The 12,265-nt window shown below is 41.4% G+C and overlaps 1 long non-coding RNA gene across 2 annotated transcripts; it reads right to left on the minus strand.

Moving 5' to 3' along the window:
- Positions 1-6,968: 6,968 nt before the first annotated feature.
- Positions 6,969-11,907, minus strand: LOC148594699 (uncharacterized). Of its 2 annotated transcripts, none has more exons than XR_015913366.1 (2): positions 11,845-11,907; positions 6,969-7,381 (listed from the first exon to the last, which is right to left on the minus strand). It is a non-coding gene; the product is annotated as an uncharacterized LOC148594699 (long non-coding RNA). The 2 variants fall into 2 exon arrangements; XR_015913365.1 differs by lacking the exon at positions 11,845-11,907 and adding an exon at positions 9,296-9,354.
- Between the last annotated feature and the right edge of the window lie 358 nt (positions 11,908-12,265).

Genomic DNA, 12,265 nt, shown 5'->3' on the forward strand with positions numbered 1-12,265 from the left:
AAATAAGATCAACAACCTTAATGTTTATCTTCATTGTGCCATGTCATCCAAAAGCAGCTGGGCAAACTTAAGTAGGAAATTATCTCAGAACATGATCATGAAGGAAAATCTAATTACACAGATCTCTTCACGCTAATGCTTGAAGGTGTTCTGCACTTTCTAAAGTCTAGATATTGTCTGAACAAGATTTTGTGAAACAGTGGAATTTGTAAAGCAAGGATATGGGATAAAAACTCAAGTGTTTCCTTTTAAAATTATTCCTGCAATATTCTTGCAATTATTCTTGCAGATAGATTTTCAGAATTTCACAAACTACATAAAAATAATTTTAAGAAAGATACTGACAGACTCACAGATGACTCAAAATAGCCAGGGTTGCAAGAATATGTAATTCCGTGTACGTAATATATACAACAGTTCACACAACTGGGTCTGTATACAGACACAGGTCTTGAAGAAATGGGTCCCAGATGTGGAAAAGGGGATCAGTGTCTGCCATGTTCAGAGTAGACAACATATCCCAAAAGATAAAGTCAACTCTAAAGTACTACAGAATAGAAGAAAGCACATATAATGACTGGAGTTCAAAGAAACATAGATTTATACACGTATTTAGAGCATTTATCTCAAACTTTATCATGAAATTAAACCTAATACATTGTATTGCAGCTAGTCATTTAGTAGACATAGCAGCTCTCCCTTCCATGAGGTAGTCCGAGTCTGTCCTCATAAGGTGTGAAGGAATTAAAAAAGCCTCCAGAGGTGAGATGACTTTAGAGAAAGCAGCGGCCTAGAATACGGATGGTTATTAATACTTTTTTCTTGGAAAGGTCTACAGTGCCATTAAAACTGAAAAGCTGAAAAGTTGCTAAGCCTAAGTATGCTAAACTAGGCATGCTGTGCATGAATGCATCCATCACTGAAATAAATCTAGTTATGTGACATCTGAAATTGTTTGAGGGGTTAAGGGCATTCCAGAGCATTGTACATTTATAACAACTGATAGGTTCCCTTAAAAAACAGGAATTTCAGAAAAATGTTTCTTTGGTTAATAGACTGAGAAATACATGTAGAAACAGGAGAATCGTGAAGTCAGCTGAATTCATCATGGCAAAGGTTAATAGCACAGCCCCAGGCCACCACCACAGCCACACACCCAGAGTGTTACAGTTTGTGTTAATCTTGAGGATCCTACCATTAGTTGCTGGTTGCAGGGACTAATGTGAAGCTCAATATAAGCAAAATATCTGAGAAATAAATTCACTGCTCTGGTGGTAGTCTTTCAAGCTCTGTCTGCACAAGTCAGACTCCAGCCAGCGTTCTGCCTTGGTGCAGCAATGCCTTCAGAAAAGTCCAAAAGGGGAACCCACTAAAAACAGTTAAAATGAAGGGACATACCTTGTACCCACGACAAGTGGGCTGCAAATTCCACCTCTACTAGGCTGCCTCCACTTAGCTTACTTGCTTCTTTTTTATGTTGAGAAGTTTGCACTTGCACTTGTCAGATTCAGCCGTATCTTTAGAGCACGTTAGGTAATTAATGTTTCCAGCTCTATTAACAAGGTGCAGGGCAAGCTTTATGTACCTGTATAGCCTTCTCTAGAGTGACACTGAATATGCTTTAGAAATTCTTACCTGGAATGATTGCAAAAGAAGTCCACAATGCCCTTTTAAAATGCTATTATTTGCAGTGCCACCAAGAACAATGCAGCATCTCAGTATTCTGTGGCCCATACTTTACACCTCATATTTTATATCCCATAAAGAGTATGAAAAACAGCTTATGAAAATGCATAATGGCTCCCTTAAGGGAAAGGTCCAAGTCCAAAACAACACTAAAACAACAGCCTTTTAGAGGAAACCTGACAGATATATCATCAGTGGAAAAAATGCAAGGAAAAGAAAAATCACCCTATTTACCTCAGGAGCAAACAATTTAACAAGCATAGTGCAAAGTCATTCTTCAACACAGGAATGATCATCTTCACTGTAATACTAAGTGGGTGTGGGCTTGTCTGAGGGAAAACACAAATGTGATGAACAGAACCAGGACAGACCCCAAGAAGCATCCAAAAATAATTGAACAAAAGTGGCTCTATGAGGCAGAAGCAAAATGCTGTGGCAGGAGGCAGTCCATAAGTACAAGAAGTATTATGCCATAAAAGCTATGAAAATCAGGCCTGGTTTCCAGCAGCCAATAAAATGTTCACAGTCAACAAGCTCATCAGGCCCTGCAGATTCCCTCATCAGGGCAAGAGATGAAGGGAGAGAGATGAAAGAACTGGAATAGGGTGAATATAGATTTCTAAGAGAAAGTGCAAAAGAAATACTTGTCTATTTGCTAAAAACATGTTTGAAAACTTTTGCTGCAGGAAAGTGCAGGAAAATATGAATACATTTTGAGCTCTACTTTAGTTATTTAACATATGCTGAGACACAAAACTTGGATCTGGTGTCTTCTCAGTACTTACCAGTATATGGAGTAGAGGAAAAGCTGGCTTACCCAGCCACATGGAGATAACTATGTTAGCTCCACAGTCTTTCATGGTTACATCCAGGACACTTAGAATGAGCTTGGCCAGTGAAAGCTGTGTTTTGATGGCACTCACTAAAACATAGTTCCCTTTGGGAGCCGGTTAAATATGTGTGAATTACAGAAGCATTGAAACTCTTCTAACCTATCCCATGACCTAAACCTACCACCTGGGTCTAGGTGGAGGGAAGCTGGGGAGACCCTCCTCCCTATCACACATGCTGAGTTCTCCCATGTAGAATAAGTGTATATATTTACAAGCAATAAACAAAAAGGAGTTACAAATTGCCATTGCATGCATCATTAAAGAAAAGGAGGGGAGAAAGGTATTTTTTTCATAAAAAGATCCAAACAATTGTGTTTTTCAACTAATCTAAATCCATAGATTTATCAAACAAGTGAAAAATACATGAACTTTAACAAGTGAAAAATACCTTGAACTCGAAGAACCTTTGCTGCAATACTTTGTGCAGCATGACAAAGAACTGTAGGATTAATGTATGCCTTAATATGAACGTGTGTGTTCAACAGCAGTGCTGATCTATATCCCCAAATCAACACAAGCTAATGCTAAGAAAACCTTCAATAACTTAGGGGTTGCATCATGAGCGAAGGAGAATAAAATGGCTTTTTGAGACACTGCAGAGATTTCCAACAGCGTGGTTCATCAAACCAAAAAAAAAAAATCAGGAGAGCAGAAAAGGTAGTGGCGAGAAATAGTCAGATTGATAAGAGAAATTTTGAAAAGAACATCCATAAATATATGTGATGATGCTGTATTTGGCAACAGAACAAGTAGATGATCTCTGCAATGAGGCACATCCCAAATTCTGAAATTCATTCTGCCTATTATTATTCTGCTTTATATACTGTGCACTTACATATTAATATGCTTATTATATTATGTTTATTGTATTATTCTGCTTATCTATAAGTTTCTAGAAAGCAGAGAAGCACAAAGATAATATGAAGGATCAAGTGATGTTATCCAACCAGACAACTCAAGTGAAAGCAAACTGTCCTTGACCCAAATAACAAAAAAATCCATTCATTAAAAACAAAACAAAAGAATTAGTCAGGACAGCAGTGCAGTAATGGATGTCCCTTTTGTTTTCTATATTCCCAGGAGTGTTCTTGAAATACTGATTCTCAGACTCAATAGTTTGCGTATCTGCTGCATGTGAAGTTGTAACTGACTTCCCCTCATGCGCGCGCCTCAGGTGACACCCCTCGGTCACATACAGAGGGGACAGTGACCCTCAGGCAACTTTTTTGCAGGGAAATCGGTGTTCTAACACTAATCCTGGTTCTTGAAGTATATAATAAATGCTCCATATTAGGAGCAGTAGAGATCTCGCCAGATACCATGCCTAAAGGTGATGTTCAGAATAGCAATAGGTTTAAAGGTTGTGTCTCATCTTACCACAGAGAAAGATGGAAATAAATATCACCTGTGTCTTTGGATTTTGGGTTGAGGTCAGGTACCAGAAGGAATATTATGGTAGAAACCTCACTGCCTACAGTACTTTTGTACAGTACTTTTTAATACAGCAAGTGTTCATTAGCACATATTGCTCTTAAGAAAAATTAAAGGAGATTATCCCAGCTCTTGGTCAAAATTTTTCTAAAAGGTACATTCCAGAGATGAGGCGCTCCTAGCAGGAGATCACCAGTCTCAGAATGGGAAAGATTATCTTGTCAATAGAGCAGCCAAGTTTGATATTGGACTTTTTTGACTAGAAAAGTAATACCTTAAAAGAAAAAAACAATAAAAAGAAAGAAAAAAAAAGCTTTTACTATTTACTCAGTTTGCAGTTGAGTAAGATCAGCAGCTTATGCTAAAGGGCAGTGGTGGTACAAGAACAAGAGTGTAGTAAAATGAACCAAAATATATTTAAGCAAGGAGAAAAATCTTCTCAAGATGGAATAAGGACCAGGGAGGAAATAAACAAAGTCAAGGTGTAGATTGATTCTGAAAGGATTTGCATGGATGCCTGTTACACCTGGGGATGGGACTTGATCCAGAAGGGCCTCCTCACCAGTCTTGTTTTGTAAATCAGAGCTGATCAGCAGAGAGATTCAGTAAAGACTGGGATGTAACGTGCAATAGAAACATGGGGGAAAAAATGAGCTTCTTTAGTAAATTGTAATTATGTGAACTTGCATGTTGGATAGTGGCATTGCAATACTTAGAGAAGGTAGATCTCAGTATTATACAGCCAAAGATAATCTGAAGACATGCCTTTAATGTAAATAACCACTGTAAGTCAGAGCATCTGAATGCAAAATACACAACCTGTTATGACTTTATTTATAGGCCATTAATTCTTTATCCAAATTAAAAAAAAAGAATGAAATAACTAGTTTATTCACATTTACGGAAACATTGGTTCTTCATAATATGTCACTCTTGAATTTTCAACAATTATATCCAGTATTCCAAAATAAGTCTGTGGATACTGATAGAGAGAGAGAGAGAAAGAATGAGAAAGAGCAAGAAAGAATACAGAAAGAGGCTAAAAACCATTGCAGTTCATCACTTCATGGGTGGTTTGTGATGTTTGACTGAAGGGTCAAATAGTGGTAGCTAATGAAGGAAATTCATGTGAAGAGGCCTCTTCCTTTCAACAGCTTTAAGATGAAGCTGAACTCCACTGGGGTAAGAATAGCTTCTCAACCCTGAGAAAGGAAACATTTCTTTGCACCTCACCACAGACAGGGAGAGGACTATGTCCTTAATCTTAATTAAGACTAAAAAACTAAAAAATAGAAAAGTTTTTTTTTGTTGCTCAGATACGCATCAAATTAAGCCCATACTTACTACCCTAGGAAAAAGAATATTCATGACCCTTCCCCAAAAGCAGAGTATCAAGGAGAAAGGAAGAAGCTTGGCAACCTCTCCCTAAAGAGCAGTGAATTTTGTTAACCTTGCCTGCACATGGCCAATGTGATAAGATGTATACAGAGGTTGTATTTTAGCATCCCTTGTGACAAAATGTGGAATAGGTTTTCAGTGGGGCTAAAAAGAACACTAACTAGACTTCATCTTCTAGATAACATACCCTGCTCAGCTGACGTAGCAACGGTAGCTGAAATATCCTGTTTAAGGGTATGGACATAAAAATAAAATCTATTTTATCGAGGACCATCCATACACCTTGTCATGTGCTTGCAGTATGTTTGAACAGAATTGAAAACTCCAGTGGTCATTCACAGCGGTGCTTGATTGCAGCTGCTTCTATTCCAGATTTTGTTTCAGAGAACAGGGACCTTTGGAGTAAAGGATAGTTAAGGGGTCTGAAAAGAGTCTTGAAGGATTTTCCTAGAACCTTAGCAATGGATAAGAGTAGGAGTCTTCCATGACTGGGCAAGGAGGAGAGACAGAGGAGAGAAAAAAATAACACACACATGGAGCCACATCCAACCTACTTCCAGCATGTAACTGTTCAAGATAAAAGGTGCATTTTTATGCTCATAAGATGATAACTATTCTTCAAAAAGCAGCCTGGTAACTATGAGCCTGGCACTTCGTTGATGAAGGGAAGCGAGCAAGCGATGCCCTTCTGGGAAGGAGATAATGAGATGACCACGTACAGTAGGAACCAGGGTGACCCTGCTCTATTGTAGCACTGCCCGTCTTTGTGGATTTCAGAAAGACTAAATTTTGAAGGAGCACTTCTTTAATAGTACATTTTTTAGTACAGTCTCTCAGGCATTACTTAAACATATACTTCACATGTTGTTACTTCTTCATTAAATAGACAAACATGAATACTCTAAATACGTGTTCTCTCATACACTAAATAATTCTTTTAGTACCACTTGTCCTCCTGAAGAGGCTGGCAATCATTTCTCAGGAGTGAAAGGTTAATCTAGGATTTGAGACAGCTCTGACTAATAAGAGATGAAAAAAATAAATAAAGCAAGGATGGCAACTTCTTGAGGATGCAAAACTGAACTGTGATGCTACCTGAATTAACATTGTACATTTTAATTGCCCTAGGAGAGTTGCCTTCTTGTACAAAGAAGTGGGACATTGTCATATTAGCGTTGGATCCCTGTTGTTAATAGCACTCAGTCATGGAAAACTAGATTTGCTGATACTGTCCTATGCTAGACACACATATACAATCTATACTGTAACAGAGTGGGAAAGTGGTTAACAAAGAAGTAAAGAAAGAAATGAGGGTAGGAGAAGGAGATTGGGGAAATTGCTAGTAAAAAGACCTGAAAAGATGAAAAAGGCCTTAATGAGAGAACTTAAGGGAGAACTCCAAAAATAATCTAAAGGGAGAGAGCAAATGGTCTAAGCTATCAGTACCAGTATCTGCTGGCAGGAGCAAACTAGAAACACTGCTCCCTAGAGCTTCACAATGCAGAAATTTTCAGAAAGAAAAAAAAAATCCGTAGTTGGGTTTGACAAGCATATTAGTAAAAATGAATTTTTACTTGAAGTTTTCATCTCTGCATTTTTGTCATTGACAGGACGGTGCCATTTAAACAAGTTTGGAGATAAACTTTTGATTCAGTAAATTATTCATCAAAACCAGTCTGAGGAACAGCTTTATTTAATACTATGCATTTTATGCTCAATTCTGTTCAACAATTGGCAAAGTTCAATATATCCACTAGACATTTTCCCCTCTCCCATTTGGCTTACCATTTTAATACCTGAAGTTACTCATGTCTGAAATATCAATGTTCATTGCCATCAACATCTCAGTTCTCATCAGAACCCTGACTTTGTCTGCTACAACTTGGATCTTCTTACAGGTTATTTCCCTTGAGTCACACATTTATCAGGCGACCCATTTTCTCTCTCGACACAAAGAGAAGTCCAAGGACCACCTGCAATAAAAACAATGTGTCTGTTAGTCTGAATCCACTATAGGAGTTTCATTTATTAGATAAAAGGATAATATTAAATGTTCTATTGAAAATTGCTTTAAAATAAAAAACCAAAACAGATCATCAAGAACAATCATTCTGAAAAGGCGGAAGAGATCCACAATTGATTATTAAAAGAGGGTTCCAATCCTATGTTAGGAACACATAGGAACACTCTTCACCAACCAAATTCTTATGCTGCTCAAAATGTATCGCTTTTAACAAACAAAAAAACAGCCAATTTTGAAAAGCCTATGAAAAGTTCTCACTGATGGACCTCATCCCCCAAATCTGCAATGCTGAGCTATGAACAAATGCTGTATGTTAAAAAAAAAAAAAAATGTATGTACATATATACACACACACACACTAAGTAGCTGTTGTGCTTAGTTCTTCCATCAGTGACTTCACTGATCTCACCAGTTTTGTTTAGGGATTACTTTCAAGCTCATTTTTTGAGCACTCAGCTTGTCTTTACAGAACTGTGTCCAGTGCAGCTGAGGCAGATTTAGTATATAAACATTTTTCCTTTTTCCCTGCTGCCTCGTTCACAAAATAGCTATGTGCACACTTCTACTTAGGCAGGCACACAGTCCTGCCAAGGTTCGTAGCACCTTGTTGTTCTTGGGGCCCTGGAGCCTCAGCCATGTCAGACTTCTTGCCTGGCTTCTTCACTAGTGGCAAAAACACAAAAGCTGTAGCAACAAAAGGCCAGGGACATAGGAAACCAGAGAAAGGTCCAAAATGCCAAATGTATCCGTGTGCAGGAGACTAGCACGGGACAGAGATGGGCAAGAAGTTTGTGGATGCAGCTTTGCGCCCCGAGGTAGCAGGTGCTGGTTACCCGAGCTGTGCCAGCAAAGAGGTGCATGAGACAAGGTGAGGCTCCTAGGGCTCCCCTGGCCTCTGGGAGGCCCTCCCGGCACCCAGCCTTGCTGGAGAGGCAGCTGGGCACCCTTGGACCTCAGTGCTAGCTCTGCAGAGCATGGGCCAGAAAAAGCAACCCACTGGGCCAAGAGACCAGTTTCAAAAGGGAAAGAAAGAACAAGCAGGGAAATAGTGCTCAGGACAGCTTGCTTTGCTGACCTTAAGAAGGGTCCTGCAGTCCTTAATTACCCCAAATCTCATATGACCAAAGCAGTAGTTGTATGTTGACTCTTCCCTGACATTTTAGCTTAAGCAATAAACTCATCTTTATCGTCAACACCAGGACTTCGGCCTGCTCCCTCACCATGTTCTTGATGCATTGTTTTTGTGGTGCGGGTAACAATGAAGGCATAAGGATACTAACAATCAGCGACAGGAATTTGTTTGACACTATTACGTAAAGCACTTCCATCGAGCTCTTTCCCTGTCCCTGAGATGCTCAAGTCCCATGCTGAGCATTTCAAGTGAAAACTTCACCTGGTGTAGCAAAAGATCCAAGCATTTCTCTAAACCACCTTTCCTAAGGCATTTTATCTTTTCAGAGTGGAGCTTTTGTTGAATGGCCTTATTGCTTCTGTTCCCTGAATATTAGCTATGAAAAATGGAACACGTTAAGACGATTTACAGCTTACTTTTTAAGAGATGAGTGTAATTAAAGAGTGCATCAGTTTAAGTTGCACGAACACAGAGACAGAATATTTATTTTAGTATTAAAATCCTTATGCCTTAAATGTTTCCCTTTAAATTTCTTTCGAAGTTAAAAGATCACAGACATCATAAACCAAATTCAGCCTTTGTGTAGACCAGCATTAAATTGCAGCAGTTTGCATCAGGACTGAACTGGCATCAGGTGCCTGTTTGGTTATAAAAACACCATTAAGAAACAGACCATAACTTTGAAACTTATTACAAGTCAAGTCAAGTACATTAAATAAAAGAGGATCCTACCAGTTGCATCAACGGCTTCTGTGTCTAGAAGAGCATCTACTGAAGCCACCCCTGTGGCTAGGAAGGAGGCTGCAGTATCAGACACTCCTCTCTTGCTGAGACAAACTTCTTTGAGATACTGACTCCTCTGCTTTGATCAGGGGCTTTTACTAAACCTTCTGACTGCCAGGAAGGTTACACCACTTGCTGAGGTGTCTAGGCCTTCCTACTATGCCCCAGTGCACTTTAACCATAAGGAGTCCACAGGTTCAACTTGTAGTTATCTTCCAAAAACACTTAAATAAGAGGGAATTTCCCCCACTAAATCCACCTTTTTGGCAAAATGTTAAGTATTCCTTATTTCTGTTAATTCTCTTTTGCAAAGAAGGAAGTCTTCAATGAGATACATTTTCTTCAGGAGGTTTCTTCTGTTCCTCCCTGACCTTTTATTCCGGTGCAATTTTCATCCTGTGTCTTTTTTATTGTCCTCATAAAGTATGCCAGCAAAGTACTTCATTAATACAGTCGTAAAAAATCAGAAGTTTCTCTTATTAAAGCTCTGTAAAAAGTTGTAACTGTCTGTCATTAGTGAGTTATAATTGAATTGCATGTATAAATCAGTATTTTCAATATAAACTCAATGCCAAGTTTAATGGTACTACTCACAAAAGGAGTTTATGGACAGGTGTAGTTTTTCATGGGGTTAGTCAAAAACCAACCAAACAAAAAACCAAATTTGAACAGTTTGCACCTCATTTTGAGGCTTACTTTTCATTCCCAAGTTTGTTTCAAATTGGTGTACTAAAACGCTGCAGGTTTATCTTAGAGGACAGAAGACTTAATCTGTCTCTTCAGGAACTTTAAAACCTACTTCTACCTTTTTTTTTTTTTGTTTTCTTAAACTAAGGCACCTCCAACATGTACCAGGTACCTAGAGCTTTCAGTTAATTCCTGAGTTCAAAGTAAAACTGCATCTACTTCGTGTGCCAGCCCAAGGGCAGTGCCATGTGCAGAGGAATGCTCTGTGCTCTAGCTGGAGGAGGAAACTGTTGCCACTTTGCTGCAGTTCCTCAGAGCCACTGTGAGAGAAGAGGCAAGAATGAGAGGCGCAGTGAGAGGGAGCACGTGGGATGCAGGGGGAGAGGAGAGATCTATAGTAAAGAAAATACGCACACACATAGAACCCAGTAATATTTGCAGGAAATACACACCAGCCATCACATTTTGTTCAAACCTGTTACAGTAACGTGTACTGCGACCTCCTGGCAGGAAAGCTCGGGTGCATTTTGATTAACCTTTGGGGAAAGAAGTCACCCTTTCCCCTAGGGATAACCAGAGTACCACACCTATTCTCTCCCTTCACATGGAGGGACCCTCCCTCCCTCCCTCTGAAAACCTCACATTAAAAGAGTCCAGGACGGAAAGGAAGATCGAAGTGAGAGAGCAGGGGTGGTCGAGAGCTAATTTGATTTCTGGGGAAATACCCTATATAAACTTAATGGCCTTAGTGAAAGTGTTTGTATCAAAAAACTAAAGTGAGAATGTAGGTTTTAGGTCAGTGTCAATCACAGAAGGGGGGGGAGAAAAAAAAAAGTTTGTCTTCATTTTGATCCTGTGTTGGCATTCCACTAGAACCAGATACAAACAAGAACTGGAGACCTTTTGCATGACCTGCCTCACCCCAGACAAGTGAGCACTGTTTGCCAGAGTCCAACACTCTCTGCCTTACACCGCTGGCCAACAGCAAAGCCGGGGCTGAGCCACTCTCACAGGGGTTTTAAATCACTAACTGCTGGAGTTTAGGGGCGTTGGAACAAAGAATCTGTCAACTAATCATGGAGAAAAATACGACAGCAACGTCTCCTAGTTGTCATGGAGTAAAGCGGCAGAGCTCTGCTGTCATTGACAAGGCAGCTCCCGGCACGTGGTCCCACTTTTTTTTTTTTTTTTTTTTTTTTTTTTTCAATGGAAGGGCTTTTGAGTGCACAGATCTGGTCCACGTGCACAGCAGCTGCTCTGACATGATAAAGCAGAATGAATCTGAAGAAGTTCCGGTTGGGCAAACCAATAATCCATAAACTAAGAGGGATTTACTCAATAGACCCTGACAGAATCTATCCTGTCAAAATCACACATTTTTTCCAGAACGTGCCTAAAAATCTGTTTCTCTGTCAGATATTTCCAATCCCCCAAAGACCTAAATAGCAAGTTGGAAGCAAGCAAAATGAACGGAGTGTCTTTGTTCCAAACCCTGTAAGGGCTGTAATTTAATATTGGGCTTAACTTGAGGCTGCAGCCACAGAATCTCTTGTGGCAGACGCCTCCCTTCAGCGCGGGGAAGGGGGACCCGCGGCAGAGGCTCTCGCGTGCGCCGGGTGTCACAACCTCCCTCGGGCAGCACCCGGCGAGGCGCCTCCCTGCGAGGCGCGGGGACACGGAGCGGGCGCTAAAAATAGCGGCGCAGTTGGCGGCAGTGTCTAAAAATACCGCGGGCCGCCGGCTTGGCGCGAGTGGCGGAGCCCCGGGAGAAGCGGCGCGCCCCGCGGACCCCCGCGCCGCGGGCCCCTTACCCGCGTTGCGCAGCTTCTTGTTGCGGCACACGGAGAGGATGACGAGCAGGTTGCCCAGCAGGTCCACCACGATGGTGAAGATGAGGATGGCGGCCAGCGTGGAGGTGACCCAGGGCGGGCGCCGCGCCGCGCCCTCGCCCGGCGCGTCCCGCGGGACGACGGAGCCGTTGAGCTCGGAGCCGTTCGCTCGCATCCTCCCGCTGCCGCTTCCCGCGCTCCGCGCCGCGGGGCTCCCGCCGCCTTCTCGTCCTAGGGCGGCCCGGGGCTGGCGACGCCGCGGGAAGCGGGCACTGCTGCCATGGCCACTGCTGCTGCCGCCGCTCGGAAGTCCCCCCCAAACGTGGGCATGTGCCGCGGCGGGCACTTTTATAGCCCTCCTCCCTCCCTCCCTCCCGCCGCGCCCGTCCCGCCCCGCGCTGCC

The sequence above is a fragment of the Tinamus guttatus genome, unplaced genomic scaffold (genome assembly GCF_059628265.1).
Source record: "Tinamus guttatus ecotype Peru unplaced genomic scaffold, ASM5962826v1 Tinamus_guttatus_pri_ptg000213l, whole genome shotgun sequence".
NCBI classification, from domain to species: Eukaryota; Metazoa; Chordata; class Aves; order Tinamiformes; family Tinamidae; genus Tinamus; species Tinamus guttatus.